The sequence below is a fragment of the Tetranychus urticae genome, chromosome 3 (assembly GCF_039701765.1).
Source record: "Tetranychus urticae isolate SD_2017Ah chromosome 3, NJAU_TeUrti_SD_1.0, whole genome shotgun sequence".
In the NCBI taxonomy this organism is placed as follows: domain Eukaryota; kingdom Metazoa; phylum Arthropoda; class Arachnida; order Trombidiformes; family Tetranychidae; genus Tetranychus; species Tetranychus urticae.
In genome coordinates, this window is record NC_142960.1 from 17,062,062 (window position 1) to 17,079,519 (window position 17,458).

The window sequence follows — 17,458 nt, forward strand, 5'->3', positions numbered from 1 at the left end:
TTCAACCGTCTTTTCTCGACGGTAGTGAGTAAAATACCATCACAGCACCATTTGATAGAGATATTTTGAAGATTATTTCGGCCTAAAATTTCTTGGTAAACTTTCCCCCACCGAGACTCACTCCTTACTGTAAAAAACGCAAGATTCGCCAAAGTATACCAAACAGAACTTTGACATTTTCTCCATCGAATGGCATAACGACAGACTTTCTCCCACTTACAGTTGTTCTTCAATAAACGCACCGATGCAGGAATATTTCCTCGAGACGACTGTTGAAGATACAGTTTCAATTCGCAGCTATAGATGGCCGTAGCAGCTCTGAAGTATCCAAATCAAAGAGTACTCTTTGATCCAAATCCTTAATTTCCTTTTCAATAGCTGATAGTCTATTAAGATGTTGGATGAAATTGTAAAGTTTAAATTAAAACATATTTGAATGCAATCGGTTATTTGAATGAGCTGTTTTTAATTTGATGCTTTACTTTGAGCGATTGAAATTTAGCTAATAAGGTGAAATAGCAAAGAAACAGAGAACAGTAAGATCTTTGATTCATCCATAGATGGCATTAGCTCATCTAATAAAAACCTATTTTGTATTTCGTTATTGGGAAGACTGAAGCAAAAATCTAGTGATTCTAACTAATTGTAAATGATCGGTTAATTTGAAGATGATCAGGCAATTAAAATAACGTGAGTACCCGTTTTTATTCAGCAATTAAAGAATCGCAAGAAATGAAATCGATTGAACGACAACTAATTGAACATGGCACGGAGATAGCCCAACTAACTGACCATTATTTTGCCATTTTTTCATTTAATTTTAATCCAGTTGATCATATTGGGAAAACTTCGAAGACAAATTGATGTTTGTCCTCTTATTACAATTCCTGATACAATTACACATTGGCTTGTTCATTTATTTAATGACTGTAACTGTTGATCAATTTGTTTATTTTCTTGTAATTTTCAATGCACTTTTGATAGGATTTTGATTGAATACTTTTTAGCCAATTGTAAATATTACATTTTGTATAAGTTTCAAAATTGATGAAAGTGTTATGAATTTTGTAAATGATTGAAGTCAATTGTCTTTTGAGTTTTATGCTAATATTAATGAAGTCAATGTTTCTGTGATCACAATGGTTCCTCGCTTCACCAATTTTGCCAGCCAAACCAATAATTAAAATGAACTACTGATAAAATAACCTGAACACGGGTATCAGCAACATGAAGATGTTGGAGGGATTAATTTCACATGTAAATAGGAGTCAAAATAAATTGTCATAACTGATATAATCATTAATTGGACAAGATGATGAAATCACCAGCCATTAATTATTTACCTTATTCTGTGTAATTAATTTTTAATCTTTCATTACCTTGACACGCAAAAATTTTGACTAATTAGCATAAATTAATGATTCTTTTTCTTTCCTTTTCTCTTTAATGGAAACTATGCATGAAAAGATAACAAGAGAGACTGAAAAATTAATCTCACCTTGAACCGGTGAGTATCCAAATTAGTTGAAAGTGAAAAGTTAAAATCATAATTAGAGTGAAATTGAAAAATTAAATGTTGAAAAATGTCACCAAACGGAGTCAAAGGTGAATTCAATTTTAGCGCAATTTTTAGCCGCCAAATCAGAAGGCAGCAGAAGAGGAGACTTGTTTATCAATTCATTTCGCATTTACTGTTTCATCTTGGTGTTTATCAGAGTGGACAATTTCAATCTTTCTTGGTGGTCTTTTTTAATCTTCTCCTCCTTCTCTTAAAAAGTGATAATTGGTGATGAGATGAGAAAAGGAATCTTTGTTATTCATTCTACCTTAAAGTTATCCCCATTATTTAATTTCTCTCTGGTTCATTTGAGACTCATTGGTTCCCATCGGAGAGCAAAGCAAAGCGAGCAAAGATGAATGAACAGGTAGATCTTTCTCTTGAATCAATACTTACCATTATCATCATTTGGTATCTTCTCTGTTCAGTCAGCCATTTCGTTATTCGTTATTCTAACCTACTCCTCCTCTTCTTTCTCCCAAACTCTTTTTTTTAGTTACATGGTTCCTTTTGGTTGTACTTTTGCCTCTTTACATAAATCTATTTGCTATATGTATGTCTACACATAACTGAACTGGATTCCAAAACCATAGGAAGAGAAGCTTTAACTTTCATTGTCACCGGTCCGAGCAAGTTTTCTGTTAGAGATTCAATAATCATCAGCCTGGAACACTTGATAAGATAAGTTAATAATGGAATACATCTTAAATTGCTGTTTCAACCTTCAATTGCTGCTGGTGGCTTTTCACTTGTCTTTTGGCCTACCTGTTTCTTTGTCAATGATGTAATCTAAATGGTATCAGTAAAATGTATTTGCAGATTCCTTTTGCCGTTTTCATGGCCAGAAAAAAATAATTCAACAACAAAAGCCTCGTAACCTATGGTTTCTAATCTAATATATTACCTGCTTAATCAATTAGACCATTAAGTTTTATCTCACGGGAAGATCATCACCATCATTTGATAAGGAGACAAGTCATGGGTTTCTGCCTTTTCTTTCGCTATTTCAAACAAAGTTATACCTTCCAATTGTCCATCATTCATGAGATAAAAATCATTTTTGATTTGCCTCCGAGAATTTGATTACATTTTGGGGGCAACATAAGTTATGTTATAAATCTATACACACAGTAAGAAAATGATCAGCACATATCATCAAATCCTTCAAAATTTAAATGAACTTTACTGTTTTGATGGATTGAGTTAATTTTAATTTCATTTTATTCGTCATCTCTCATTGTTATTCATATTCAACCAATTGAATGATTTAACTATTTATAGTGAAATTGATAAAATGTAAATTAGGTTGAATGAACTTGTAACATTTATGTTATCGTTTAATACGAGAAAACAAGAAACGATTTATTGATAAATATACACTCAAACCTCTCATAATGAGACTCTCTGTGAATAGCTCTTAAGCTTATTTCCACAGACGCTATTTGAACGAAGGATTTTTTGGCTTTGTTTATATCGATTATGGTACATATTTGTTTTGGTTACATTTTAATTTAACCAATAATGATTCAATTGTCATCAAAAAACATGTTTAACTAATTATCAACAATATTATTGCATTAGAAACTGCATAGATGATATAAAGAAATAAGTTAAAATCATAGCGCTAATTGATTATTAAATCCATAGATGACTCTGATCAGAAATTGTCTCATTATCGGAGGGTCTCATTATGAGAGGTTTGAGTGTACATTGAAATATTGTGCAAATGGAATTAATTTAAATGAATATTAAAAGGAAATGATCATTTTTACCATTGAATTTTAGTTAATTTTTGTTGTAAAGATCTATCTGATTTCTTCAAGTCATATATTTGGTGTAAAAGGAATACAGTTTAAATAAATTTTATTTAGATAGCCTTTTACCTTGATTAATATAATGATACAGATAATTTAAGTTAACTTATTTAATTACACTCTGTTATTGGAATTAAATTTGTCAAAGATAAGTGTGCATACATGTATCAATGTATGAGGTTGTTGAAGTACGTTGAAAAATGATGATGAAAATTATATTGAATGATTATGAAAAATCCATAAAATGATCATCAAAGTCATAAAGATATACCTAAACAGATATTACATTTTATAAAAAAATATATAAACTAACGAAATGGATGTAAAATAATGAAGAGGAAAACAGATGATTTTAATGTTGTTGATGATGACGATGATGATGATTATGATGATAGTGGTGGAAAAAATGGAGATGTTGATGATTAAGAAGCAACAAGTTAAATGGTTAAGTAGAGAAGGAAAAAGGTTAACAGCGTAACTTAACATCAATACATTTCAATGGCTCAAGTTTCCACCGACAACTGGTTCTACCTTTCCATAAACCATTTAAACTATTAACTGACAGTTATCGAATTACCAATATAATTCTGAATATAATTTCTAATACAAGAGAAATATTTCGAGAGGTTACCTTTCTTTTTCTCTGTCTTTTTCTCTCTCTATTTCCCCTCTTCATACCTTCATCATTTAAACAAAATCATCTTGAAGCAAATACGTAGCATACAGACTCAACATGATATTGAAATTTATAAACCCCTGCAGGTTATGCTTTCTTTCTTCTGCTTCAATAATCTTTATGATAGACAACTAGGTTTGATCGGTAGTCCCTTACTGGTCCTGCAACCCAATATCAGTAAAGATCTTAAAGATGTATAGCTTCTTTGTCTTCATCTTCAACATCTCTTTCATCTGCTTGCCTTGCCTTTTCCTTTTGGATCATCTGGCTTTTTACCTGCCACCCAAGGTTAACTCGCTGTGGTAAGCACCCTACTATGAACTCATTTTGTTTTGTGGACAATTTTTATCAATTGTCATTGGTCTTTTTATTGATTGAATAATATCAAACCTAAAAAAAGATGGATAAAAAACATAGACAATAATAAGAAAAGAATTGAGGTTTACTATAAAAAAATATAATATATTGAGTGAATTATTTACCTTATTTGTGTTGAGTGTGTGATGCTGATGATGATTGTGATGAAAGTGGATTGTTGATTGTCGTTTGAAATTGACAAAGGATCGACAAAGCAAAATATCATCACTAATATAATCATTGTCATAAACATCACCGCCAGCATCACCATTTGTGTTTGATTTTCAGAAGTGCAATTAGATGATTATAAAATTGATAGAAAAAAATTTGTTTCCTTTCGTCTCCTTTGTTTGTCTCCTTGTTGTCCGGACCTTACATCTTGAAAGGTGAAGATCTTTACAAGCCTTGCTTTAGCCAACAAGCAAATAATCAAAATTGATTGGAGTCTCCAAGACCTTTCATCATCATTAGATCCACCGTTTGTTTATTGTTGTTATTGTTATTATTGCCTTTGTTGATTCTTGGGTTAACGTGAAAATGACCATTGAAAATTATATCTGCTAATATGTATAGCGAAATGGACTCTTGGGACACAAGAAAGGCAGAGAACAAAGCAAAATCAGGTAAAGTTCTGTTAGGAAATAAGACAAGACCAAAGGGTGTTGAAGAAAATGATTATAAGAATCTTGAAGAAAGAAATCTTTTGTTGACAAAATTACCAGAACAGAATTGGCCAAAAAAAACGTTGGTGATGCTTTTTTGCCAACCTACCTTGATCCTCATTATTGTCCTGATTTGTTTTGAGGAGACAATAGAGTGAAAAAAGGGGAAAGAAAGAGGAAAAAGAGAGGAGAAAGGAGACACTTTCACGGCAAAAAGTGAAGAATGAGAAACAGATGAAGATCCCATGCAGGGAAGCAAAGCAATTTAGGACTTCTGTAGCGACCAAAGGGACTCAAGGATCCATAAAGCTCTGTGGCTTTTTCATCAATGTAACTCTGTCATAGGAGCAAAGGGAAGAGTTAAGCAAAGTCATATACTAACCTGTTCACCTTGTTACCATTGGGAGCAACAGTTAAAGAGACTGGTAATTAAAGTAATATTTGTCCTGTCCAAATAATAAGGGACAAAGGTGGAAGGTGGAAGGTAAAAAAGACACAAGATCAAGAACAAGCTTTCTGTTTACTTCTTTTGCTCTCTGCATAAGCATATCAATAAGCCTTGATCCTAACGCTATCTTTCGTCTTAGATTGACATTTCTTGATTATTTTTTATTTGTTACTTTATTTTCGCATTTTTATCATAATACTTTATTTTATTTATTTTCGCTCTCTTTTACTTTTCCACTGGCAACATTATTGTCATACATGTACAAGCTTACCTTGAGTCAACAGTCATTTTGTAGGTAAACAGTGCCTAAGGGTAAGACAATAACATGGGAAATTTTAGACAGGACTTTCTCTTTGGTCTTCTACTTTCAAGGGTCACAACCACATTTCAAAGCTTCCTCTTCGTCTTTTTTTTGCATTACTTTCATCATCATCACCATCATCTTCGTCTCATCGTCATCCTCATTTACCTTTTGCTTATTTATCCTGCCTCATGTGATCTTTTCATTATCGTCATCATCACACTCATCTTTAAAATCATCTATTTAACATTACCTGTTTCTCCTCACTTGATTCAACTGTCAACATTTTTTTCCCTTCTTCTTATGGATCATTCAGGGCTTCATTTTTATTCTTAATGATGATGACGATATATTTTTTTGCTGCTCTTTCTCTTCCTACCTGGCTAACACGATGATCCCTCATCCGTCATCCTTAGTCATAGATATGATGAATGCATAAATATTTTGTTGGCAATGGATTTACATAATTGTGGTTACCGGTTGGGTTAATGTTTTGTCACACACCGAGACTGAAGAGGAATGAACAAAGCTTAATCCAACCTTTGATTAAGCTTAATTGTTGAGAATTGGTCTCACGTTTTTTCTTTCCATACCTTTCCTAAGACAAGACCTTTCAAAATCATCTTCCCATCATAATTATAATAATCAGAATCATTTCTATCATCATAATGTCATTTTCATTGGAATTGAAGTCAACAAGGAAAAAAAACAACAACAAAATGAAAAGGCAGAGGAAAAAGTGTCTGAATAAGATACTGGAGGAGGTTATCATTTTGGTTAAGGTTAATTTTGCAAGCTCAATCAAATTAGGGTAAAGGTTTAAATTATCATGTTAATAAGGTATGAAAAAAGGAAATAATCTAATATGTAAAACCTGAAAGTCAGAATAAAAAAAACACCAAGAAAGCAACAATAAAATTTGACAAGGTTGTTAACATATAAATATTTCCCAACGAAAATAATAGCTGCTTGATTCTTTAGGCAATACAATAATAATATTATAATAATCTGGTCAGAGACTGAAACTATTAGAATATTCATAACTTAATATGTTAACAACATTAGTTTCATATTCATGGTTATAATGAAAAAAATTAAAAAATATCTATCCAGCAAAATATATATTCATTTCAAGCAAGCGAGGCGATATTTTTCATGATAGAGAAAAAATAATTCAGTTTTTTTTGCCTTCAACTCTTCAACTCTTCATCATGACAGCATCAGATAGTCTGTCAATTATCAGAAGCTGATATTATATAAATATATATTCAACGAGAAGAGAAAGCCTTCTTTCATCACATTTTCACGATAAAATGTTCTCATTTCTATCATCATTATAATCGTTTCTCTCTTGATCCATCTCTCTCTTGTTAACAATTTAACTGTATAACAGCTTGCTTGGATGATAGACTCAATTGATGATGGTTTATGGTGATGAAGATGATCATCAAGATGATAGGGAAAAAAAATAATGAGCATCAAGATCAATTGCAATGCGTTTTAATGTTCCAACTTGGTAACTACCGAAGATACTCATGATTTTGTCCTGATTCTTATCAACAATCAACCCCAAAATAACTAACCATCAAAACAGCAGCTTCATTATTATTATTAATATTATCATCATCATCATTTTCATCAGCAGTAACAAACAACATCATCCATTGACTTTAACTTGTTTTTGCATGATTTTGTTTTTTTCCTTCCAAATTGATGTGGATGTAAAGATGAAAATTAAAGATTGTAATTGCACAGCAAATTGCTCTATTTCAGGTTTCCCTGAATTAACCATGAAATCCTAAAAGAATCAGAGGAAAGCAGAATAATTTTAATAGCACATTCGATAATGGAAATGTTTAGTGGAAGAAATAAAAGATTCAAATTTCAAGAATTTACTCTTTTTTTCTTCTTCTTCCAAACATTTCAAGCAAAAAGTTGAGTACTTATTAGATTTGGTTTTAATCCTTAGAGATGATGGAAATTAAAGACATTTGATTGTCCGGAAATGAGATGAAAAAGGTTCAACATTAATTAGCATTAGCAGTTATAACAATTGGTTGATAATAACAGTCCAATAATGGAGTAAAAAATGTTCAAATTATGATCCATTAAATCATCAATTTCCTGCTGTTTGTTGGCATCCTTTGGATTCCATTGACAATGTGATAACTTCTGGTCCTGATAAGAAAAGGAAAAATGTATTAACTTTTGATCGATTTTATCGTAATTGACTTAATTAGTTATTGTGAAGTCGTAAAAAATTAAACCATTGAACTGTTATTTCAATTGTGAGCTTACTTTCTGATTGAATAACTGCGTGTTTAAATGTTGCCTTGTTCAGTAATTAGTGAATTGAATGGGTAAAAATTAATAAACTGGAAAAATTTTATCAACTCTAATCCATCTGATCTGTGAATAAATGAACAGCAATGGTGAGCCTTGAGATACTTGAATATGGAGAGTAAAAAACGCCTAATCACAATTAAACAGGACCATCATCATTAAAGAATAGAGTTAGCAGCAAAAAAAAGAGTAAAATAATCCATCAGAAGCTATTTTGTTCAATAACTGCTCTTGTAATTCCCATCCTATTAGCCATCATCATCATTATCATCATCAGCTTTTTTTCTCGCTCCTCAAACCAATCAAGGTTCATCTCATTTGTATTAACAACAGGATCACCATGAGCATCATTGAGAATATCTGAAGGAGCAAAATTAGCCAAGATTCATTATTAGAGAGATTATGAAAAGTTAGCGAGTGAATCAGTGAAAATCATCAATAAAAAAGCAATCTCAACAAAGGTTTGTAATGATATTAATGGAGATAATAGAGGTAAGATGAGGAATAACAAGACCAGCATCTTAAAATGAGTAGACAAGATGGAAGAAAAAAAATATGTTGGCCAAAAAAACAAAAGATTTTTACAAGTTGAAGGTTTGATTTTTTTGCTCGTAATTCTGTGTGATTCTTGCTTCTATGTTGATTTGATTGCTGCCCTGGAAATGCAGTTCGGGTTGGAATTGAAAAAGTCGAGAAATTGTTTAAGGATTACAGTTTTTATGGTCAGTTTTTATGCCAAAAGATGATAGGAATGAGAGGTAAATAGAAGCTTTTAAATTGTATTAGATAATCTCTTGCTTCTTCTTCTCTCACCCTTTGTAAGCTATTCAGGCCTTTTAACAACTCAACTTGGACTTGTCTTTCCCTTCACATTTATCTTCATCAGCATCTTTATCATCTTCATCTTCTCACTTGTTAGGTACTAGATGTGGGTCTATTGTCTTATTTGCAGGGGTGGCCTTAACGAGACTAAATCGTTCAATAAGACCAAACAATAACAGCAGCAACATAAATACATATTAATATATTACTGCTGTTATTATTGTTTTTTTTGTTAATGTTATTGTTGAGTCAACTTTGAAAGAGGATAAAGATGAAGATGATGCTGTGATTGGGGTGGAGTGGGAGGGGATGAAAGTGAAAGACTTGACAAGATATTCTGGCTACCCTGAGTTTCCCTCTCTATTTTGATTGCCAATCAAGATTTACTTCTTAAGAAAAGTGAAATCACTGTGATGATGATATACGTTGAAAACATTTTCTCACTAAATATCTAAACAAATGAGAAAGGAAAACAAGTAAAATCTTGAAAAGTCTTAACGATTGAAATAAAAAGACTTAAACAATCACAATTGGTAGCCACATTAGTCCTTGGAATGGTGCTCATGATGGCGATGGTGATTGCAATTGGTGATGATCATTATTGTACTTCTTAGCAAGATTAGAGAAAAAAAGACCAAAGCAAAAAGGGCAGAGACCAAAATAAATCTTGTTTTAGTGTTTTCTGTAAGAAAAAAAAATTTTGTTAGAAAATAGTTTTGGATTAAAATAAAGTCCAATGTAAGGAGTAAACTTTTACTTACTTGTTTTTATATTGATATTGATGCTTGAACCGTCAACTCAAGAGTTGTTGCCTGTAATAATAATCATAATAGTAATAATAATGATGATAATAACAACAATAATGGTAATAGTAATAACACATCTAAAGTTAAACTTTTAAAATTCCATTGGTTATAACTGTGAACTTTTTAGTTAACATCAACCTTTTTTTTACCCAACACACATATATTTTTGTGTACATACACATACATGAACAGGACTATCGCGGCCATTAAATTAGATAAGTAGAGGGAAGAGTGAAAAGGTAACAATCCAAAGTTATTTCTCTTCAATTTAACCATAATATTTTTATGATAAAATGAAAGTTCTTTTCGATTTGAAGGTCATCAAACCTTTTTTAGCTCTTTTCCTCTTTAAATTTGCTTCCAAATATTGCTTTTCTGAACTCCGTAAATGAGATTGACTTGATTTCTTGGAACCTACAAATAAAAGTAAAGCAAAGTTCATGTTAAAAGACTTGCTATGACACTTAAACATAGACTTGAAGGAACGGGAGACAATTCAATAATCGTAAAACTGGAAATATATTTACCGGATTGAGTCAACTCAACAATTAAGGTGCTTGGTAATTAAATCCTGCCAATTCTAGTTACGCTATATGTCTAGGTGATTATGATAAGGTAAATCTGGTCATGTTGAATGGTAAAATAGACTTTGTCCTCATTATTGCCTGTTTGCCACCAACGACCAACTTAACGAAGGGTTGCCTGGTAATTAGAAGAAGAAAAAATGACACAAAAGGCAAGATGAATTGGTGAGTTTTCTCAGTGAATCCGACGAAGGGTCAGCAGAGTGAAGCAAGATAGTTATAATTAAGAAATAGTTAGAGAGAAACATTTTTGACTTGAAAAGATAGTGAAGAAGCATAAAAAGACTGATCATCCATAACCCTACCTACCAACATAACCTTGACTTAGTGATACATTTTGGGTTACATTTCAGTGTTCAGGGTTAATGGCTAATAGCCTGGATTGCTTTTGGTGGTAGGCTGGGTCAAGTTGAAAGGTAAAGTTGACAAACCTTAAACAAAAAGTTGACCCAACAAACATCAAGACTATTATGAAAGTCTGCACCTTAAACACAAGAGCCTTCTCAGTGGGATACTTTTGGTGTGATGTCTTTGGCGATTGTCATTAAGATTGGGAAAAAAGAGTGAAAAACAGAAGAGCAAAAGAAAGAGGAAAATAGAGTTGAATAGAAACAAGAGAAAAAAAGTGTTCTGTAAAAGAGACAACATGAATAAACATGATAAAAAGAAAAGAAGAAACAAAAATTACCCGAAAAAAACAGGACCAGGCGATTGAAAGGCCAAAGGATTGATAGAGAGCTGTTGGCCTCTGCTGTTTCAAGAGGAAATCCATTTCCGATTTATTGCGATGATAAGAAAAACATTTGAGAAATGCATTTCCTTTTTCACATTCCTTTGTAACATCATAAAATTATGAATTGCTGTGCATCTGAACTAATTTTTTGCCACTAAAGTTTGAAATTATTGTCTAAATAAACTTGCACTGGATTAAGAAACTAACACATGCCAGAAGATTAAATTGGATTGTAAACAATTCATAAGCAAAAAACAAACAAATAAACAAAAACAAAAAGACCGAAAATAATTTCACAAATAATTGAAAAATTATTTCAATTACTTTTGCTAAAGGGGATAAGAGATGGCGTAATTTTCACCCTTTTCAATTCACAGGTGATTTGCATTTTTCAAATAAATTAACAGTTACATTCATATTGTGGTAATCCTTTCATTTTAATTTATGTATTTTCAATTGCGATAATGATGTGATTAAGATTATAATCTTGTTAACTTAATTTTTCATACATTAATCTGTTAAGTTTTGCTGCTTTTTCAAACGTCTTTTTGTTTATGCTAATTTTGGCTGTCTTTGTGAATCAGGAAGAAATGGAAGCGTAAAAGCTCGGAAGATGATGAACTCAACAATTGATGCTATCATCTTTTTGGATGAATCTAGATGATGAATTGATATTGATATCATTTCAGTCTGTTATTGGAATGGTTACCTCTTTGTTTATTATCTCTTTACATGTTTTCCTCTAGGCTAGGTTAATTGTTGATTAATTGAAGATAATCAACTTACCTGTTGATCATCTAGCCAACAAAAAACGGTCCATTCAATCAACATTGAGCAAAAAAAAAGATGAAGAAAGTAAGTATAATGCCTTGTAACATTGGAAATCCAAATTAATGAATCTCTTCTTTTTCTCCTCTCTTTTCTCTGATCAAGGAAGCTTCAAAGGAGATGATGAAACATCAAATTAAAAAGGTGAAGATGAAGATGAAGATGAAGATGAAAACAACTAATGTTGAAAAGAAGAAGAGAAAAGGATGAGATATTGATGGTTTTATCTAAAATTGTAGACATATTCAACCCATACTGATGATGATCAACAACAATGCAAGTTTTACTGAATTATGCTGTTGAGCCATTTTTGATTCCAGAAGGCTTGCTTTCAGTATAGCTTTATCCCATATTTTGGAACATCTGAAAGCTTGCTCGATCATCATTTTATGATCATGATGTACTGACTAATGTACATCTGAATTGAATGGATAAACACCATACTCCATCATAATCATCGCCATTTCATACTCTTTCTACTCTCCTTTCATATTCAACTTGACCACTTTCCCATGATTAACCAGACTTGATTAAGATGAAAAGTTGATTCATCATTTAATCGCAATTATCTCCACAATTATTAACGTCAAATGGTCAATAGTCCTTAAAATTATTTTCATATCAATTTAAATGGTGTTCATTTTTTGGTACCAATTTAACATTCCATAGCATTACAAATGTTTGCTCAGCCAAAATCCGTCAATGTGAGTGAATAATCTAATTATTCATCCATTAGTTTTTTCAATTGTTTTATCTTTCAAAATTGTTCGACTTCCGACATTTTCTCACAAGTATTTGCGACTTTATCTGACCAGAGACAGTCATAAAACTAAAAAAAAAGTTCACACAAGCTTTGACCAGCTTTCACATTGTTTTGACAAGCTCTCAAAGGATTTAGATATTTTAAGTCAATTGATTCAGAATTCGGAAAATTTTCAAAGTAGACTTTTTACCTTAAAAAACTAGATCTGTGGATCGATGTTTACAAAAATTATTTATTTTTAATCAAAAGATGACCTTTCATATTTACTTTAATCAGCTTCAATAGTTACAGTTACTTTAAGCAATTTCTTGATATTGAAGATAGAATCAAGTTTCAAAGTATGATTAAATGGCCAGTATGAAGTTCAGACTATGAAGCATTTGAGCCATGCTAATGACAACCCATGATAAGCTGTTAACTCAAACATGGTTAAGCGGTTAAATTGAAGCCTTAATTTGGTTCTATTTTCATGGTTTGATCTTTTGCCATCTTTACTTATTTCTTTCCCTTTTCTCATTCTTTTGTTGTTATTTTAATAGTGAAAAAAAGACTAAACGATCGATGATGGACTTTACCTGTTTCCGTGTTGTAATATTGCGGCAACACAGTATTGAACGGATTAACTTTGAAAGGCAGGAGGTGATTGAGAAAGATGGTGATAAATAAGCAAAAGCAAAAGATGATGATGAAGGATACTGAAGAGATTGAATAGCCGATATATTCAACAACAGACAATAGTTTCCTTGGGTCAGTTTTATCCTGGTTGACCGTAAACCTCATTCTTCAAGTTTGCTCACCACTCTTTTTGTGCCTTTTTTTCAGAAAAGTGTATTTACCGGTTCATTGGACTTTCTTCCGCTTTTGATATCAAATGATTGATTAGACTCGGTGGATCACTGATTTGTTGATTGTAAAATAACCATAACCTAAGTAATCTTAATCTCCTTACTAAACTGGCTTTAATTAATAATTGGATTCACAATGTGATTTAATACATATTGGACGTTACTCACTGCTGATATATTTAAAGGATGATCAACTTAACGACTACTGGGAATAAAGGAATGGATAAAAATGATGGAAGAAAAGTTAACCCGGTCAATTGATCTTTTTTCACCAAATTCACCTGTTGAAATGGTAATGATAATGAAGTCAATAGGAACGTGATTATTACATTTTTGTGGCCCACAAAAAAATAAGAAAGCTTTTCAATAGATTTGAAATAATCTAGTGAGTATAAAAGATGGTCATAAATCTTGAATATCATGACTAATGATGGAACTATTATTAATTTGAATTTTATTTTCAACTCTTTTGTTAACAGTGTTGGTGTCCAAAGTGAGGTTCATTTGAAAAGTCAGGATTCAACATTCAACCATTACCTTTACAATAACCTTTGATTGTTTTGCTGATCAACCCTAAAGATGCTAACAAACATTTTCAACAATGAAACTGCATAATCAAATGAAAAGATACTGTACTTGAAAATAATTTACAATTACATCATTTAATAAGTAAAAGGTAGCACCCAAATTGATTGATCATTATCACAATTCACCTATTATTATTATTAAGTGTTACTATTCACCTCGATCATCATCATCGTAATCATAAACTCTTAAAGGTATTGATGTTGAACTTTATTAAATCCGCTTACTAATCTTAGCACAGATTAGAAACTCTCTTAACAGTTTAACACGTTCAGATGATCAGTCAACCTTATTTGGTTGTTCAACAAACCAATATCCACCAATTTAATGTGAATAACCAAATTATTAGACCCAAATCCTGTACAAATATAATAATAGTTTTATTACAATTATCAATGAAGCTAGATAAGGTTTGATCAACTTACACTTAACTGCCACCAACTGTTACTTCACCAGATGATTTGTTTAATAAGCATTTTAAGATGTTTAATTGTTTCATATAAATACTAATTACTGTATTAATTGGCTTATTCCCATAGATTGAATGATAATCATGTTAAATGAGGATGTTAATGGTGATGAAGCAGGAGGTGGTGGAGGAGGAGGTTTGGGTTAACCAGAAAACAAAATATAACATTTACAATCACAATGCATTAAGAGTAATAAAAGTGAATTAGTTAATAGCGTTGATTGTGATATTGTGAGTGTTTGGCGAAACGGCAATAAAACCAAAGTCAAATGTTACCGAGATAAAACCAGGTAAACGAAGCCAGAAATAAAATGTAAAACAGCAATCAACTAATAATTGATAATGTTTGATTAAACTAAAAGTTAACCTTTAATCTCAACATTATTACAGGTTTAAGACTAAAATTCAAATATTTGACATTTCCTATGTTATAAATATTATTCAAGTAATTGTCTCATTCAGATCATCGATACAAAGTTGTATTAAATAAATATTCATGTATTATAAAAGTATATTAATATATTAATATATGGAAAAGCTGTTTCTACAGAATAGGAATTAATTGTAACAAAGTGACTAATCAAAGTGAATTTTGTACCTTTTTTGGTTATCATGATCGTTATTTCATTGTTGTTAGTCAAGAATCTTGTTAACTTTGGTTTGTCTTGACTGTTGTTTGACTTGGAGTTTAATTGTTTTATGATCAATGACAAATGATCATTTCTTAATTGCCAACTACAAACAATTGTCGGTTAGGAATGGTTTTTATTGGCTTTTTATCACGGGTAAAATGAATTGCTTTTTTTCTGATTCAATTTAAACGTCAACATAACGTTTGGCCTTTTACCTTTACCTTATAAACAATCATATTATGCATAGAAACGTTAAATATATTTATGACTGTTTGCCTTGCAGTTCAATAATGGATTTAATTTACAGGTAAAAACCAAATCCCAAGAAACAAACCAGAAAGATTAAATTACAATTAGCTTTTAACAATCGTTTTCAATCACATGTTGATCAGGTAATTTAACAGCCAGGACAAACGGGATGGAGAAAGCGCAAAGCTGGTGTAAAAAGATGGAAAAGAAAGGCGAATAAAAGTGATCGGGAAAAAAATGATGGATGTTAAATGAAGATGATTATCAAAGAAGATGGGAGGAGGTGAGAGAAGGTAAAGGAGGGAATAAGGAGGAGGATGAAGTTGAAGGAGGTGGTAGTGAGAAGTCCTTATCAGTCCTTTTAATTAGATGTTTAATGATGGTTAATAAAGATTGTTTTGTTTATCCTTTGAGCTTGTTATATGGCATTATAGTGTGTATTAAACCTATCAAAAAAAACAAGAAAATAAAACCCATAAGAAGTCATGAAATTAAGCAAGGAATGAAAATGGCAAAAAAATAGGAAAAGGAAATACCATTGATGATAATGATGATACCATAAGATGAGGTAAAGGAAAATTGCCAAATTAAGCAAAGAACAAGCATTTGGCCCAGGCCAAGGGATATTTGATTGGCTTGATATTGTATTATTAAATAAGGTACCAAGAGGAAAATATATGATCACGAAAATAAAATTAGACTTTTTATATAATGTGATAAAAGGTCGATTTCGTGCTTAACCAATGGGCACCAAAAGTGGAAACAAAATTGGCCCGGGTTAAGATTCAAGGTAAAACGCTGGAGAAGGATGGAAATTAAGATAATTTTGTTTTTGATGTTGATGATGATGCAGATGAGAAGGATGAGATAAAGATGAGCCAAAATAAAAGGTAAAAGATGCATCAGCTTCCGTTCATATCGTTTTGTTTCTGGCCTTTCTTTTTGTTCAATCTTTTCTTTATCTTTTTTTCTTCCTCTCTCCTTGTTTTTTCTGTTCTTATCCTCTTTCTCCTGATAATCTGAAATGAAATGAAAAAGAAAAATATATTTTACTTGAAAACGTTCAATTGTTACGTGAGTTTAAAACGTTAAGATCAAAAGCAACATGAAGACGAAAGCAAAACAAAATATGATAATGGTAATAATGATAAAGTGAATTCATAACGACTTGTGAGATAAATATCACATCATAATATTGCTAATAATAATATTTATGGAAACAAACCACAAACACTTTGATTATAAAAAATGAAATAAACAACAATTTGACCTTTTTTTTGTTCTAGCCTAATAAATGAATGTTTAACACTATGTACAGTCTTCACCAAAATTACAATTGACTTCTTCGTGATTTCATTTCTAATTAGCTTACCATTAGTTTTGTTTTTCTCTGACTGTGCCTAATCGTAACTCATTCTTACCACCAACTCTATTAACAATAGAGCAACAACAGTCTCGAAAAAAAACTATGTAATTGGTAATTGTTTAATACCTTAAAGGCATTGAGATTTTTTTACCAAGACTGTATTTACTGTTGAACTGGTAAAAGAAGAGTATGAGCACTGACAGAAGAAAAAGAAAAGATGGTGATGATGATGATGAAGATGAAGAGAGTCAAGGATAATAATGATACCAATGATTATTGTTGATTACAATTGTAATTTGGTTTGGCAAAAGGTAATTGATGTGTTTGTTGTGTACAGTAAAAAAGAAGAAGATATGGCGAGCTTACCTTTGAACACACATTGATATTTATCATTATTTGCGTCTTTAACTAGTAATCAATAGCGTTATTCCAGTCAATTGTAATGTTAATATATAATTTGTCATAATTGTTAAATATTGCAGTTATCTCATGAAATTTATGTCTATAACTGTATAAACACTGGAACAAGAAAAATAACGTAAAAATTAAAGATTAACATAGGAAAATATCTTCTTATTTTTAAGACTTTATGCTTTTTATGAAATAAGCATAAAATT

The 17,458-nt window shown here is 31.3% G+C and overlaps 5 long non-coding RNA genes across 22 annotated transcripts; 2 read left to right on the forward strand and 3 right to left on the reverse strand.

Annotated features, from left to right (window-relative positions):
- The first annotated feature begins 675 nt into the window (after window positions 1-675).
- On the forward strand, window positions 676-2,953 carry LOC112538938 (uncharacterized). Of its 4 annotated transcripts, none has more exons than XR_016200054.1 (4): window positions 676-690; window positions 1,468-1,507; window positions 1,716-1,925; window positions 2,055-2,953. It is a non-coding gene; the product is annotated as an uncharacterized LOC112538938 (long non-coding RNA). The 4 variants fall into 4 exon arrangements; XR_016200052.1 differs by lacking the exon at window positions 676-690 and adding an exon at window positions 862-1,353; XR_016200053.1 differs by lacking the exons at window positions 676-690; window positions 1,468-1,507 and adding an exon at window positions 1,588-1,605.
- A 451-nt stretch (window positions 2,954-3,404) lies between these two features.
- LOC149093506 (uncharacterized) lies at window positions 3,405-5,992 on the reverse strand. 5 transcript variants are annotated; one of them, XR_016200048.1, is made up of 4 exons: window positions 5,787-5,992; window positions 5,177-5,403; window positions 4,531-5,036; window positions 3,405-4,438 (listed from the first exon to the last, which is right to left on the reverse strand). It is a non-coding gene; the product is annotated as an uncharacterized LOC149093506 (long non-coding RNA). The 5 variants fall into 5 exon arrangements; XR_016200050.1 differs by lacking the exon at window positions 5,787-5,992 and adding an exon at window positions 5,450-5,670 and having other exon boundaries at window positions 5,177-5,268; XR_016200049.1 differs by lacking the exons at window positions 5,177-5,403; window positions 5,787-5,992 and adding an exon at window positions 5,450-5,660.
- Window positions 5,993-7,300: 1,308 nt separating this feature from the next.
- LOC107363357 (uncharacterized) lies at window positions 7,301-11,415 on the reverse strand. Of its 7 annotated transcripts, none has more exons than XR_016200061.1 (8): window positions 11,060-11,379; window positions 10,803-10,900; window positions 10,315-10,489; window positions 9,972-10,201; window positions 9,743-9,793; window positions 8,115-9,663; window positions 7,760-7,994; window positions 7,301-7,614 (listed from the first exon to the last, which is right to left on the reverse strand). It is a non-coding gene; the product is annotated as an uncharacterized LOC107363357 (long non-coding RNA). The 7 variants fall into 7 exon arrangements; XR_016200060.1 differs by having other exon boundaries at window positions 9,966-10,201; XR_001568888.3 differs by having other exon boundaries at window positions 8,115-8,519; window positions 9,510-9,663; window positions 9,743-10,201; window positions 11,060-11,371.
- Window positions 11,416-11,473: 58 nt separating this feature from the next.
- LOC107363081 (uncharacterized) lies at window positions 11,474-15,106 on the forward strand. 5 transcript variants are annotated; one of them, XR_016200043.1, is made up of 7 exons: window positions 11,515-11,959; window positions 12,038-12,076; window positions 12,602-12,636; window positions 13,235-13,442; window positions 13,518-13,925; window positions 14,020-14,319; window positions 14,665-15,106. It is a non-coding gene; the product is annotated as an uncharacterized LOC107363081 (long non-coding RNA). The 5 variants fall into 5 exon arrangements; XR_016200042.1 differs by having other exon boundaries at window positions 11,513-11,959; window positions 13,235-13,925; XR_016200045.1 differs by having other exon boundaries at window positions 12,172-12,636; window positions 13,235-13,925.
- On the reverse strand, window positions 14,469-17,373 carry LOC107363082 (uncharacterized). Its single transcript, XR_001568799.2, has 4 exons — window positions 17,208-17,373; window positions 16,012-16,494; window positions 14,551-15,921; window positions 14,469-14,483 (listed from the first exon to the last, which is right to left on the reverse strand). It is a non-coding gene; the product is annotated as an uncharacterized LOC107363082 (long non-coding RNA).
- Between the last annotated feature and the right edge of the window lie 85 nt (window positions 17,374-17,458).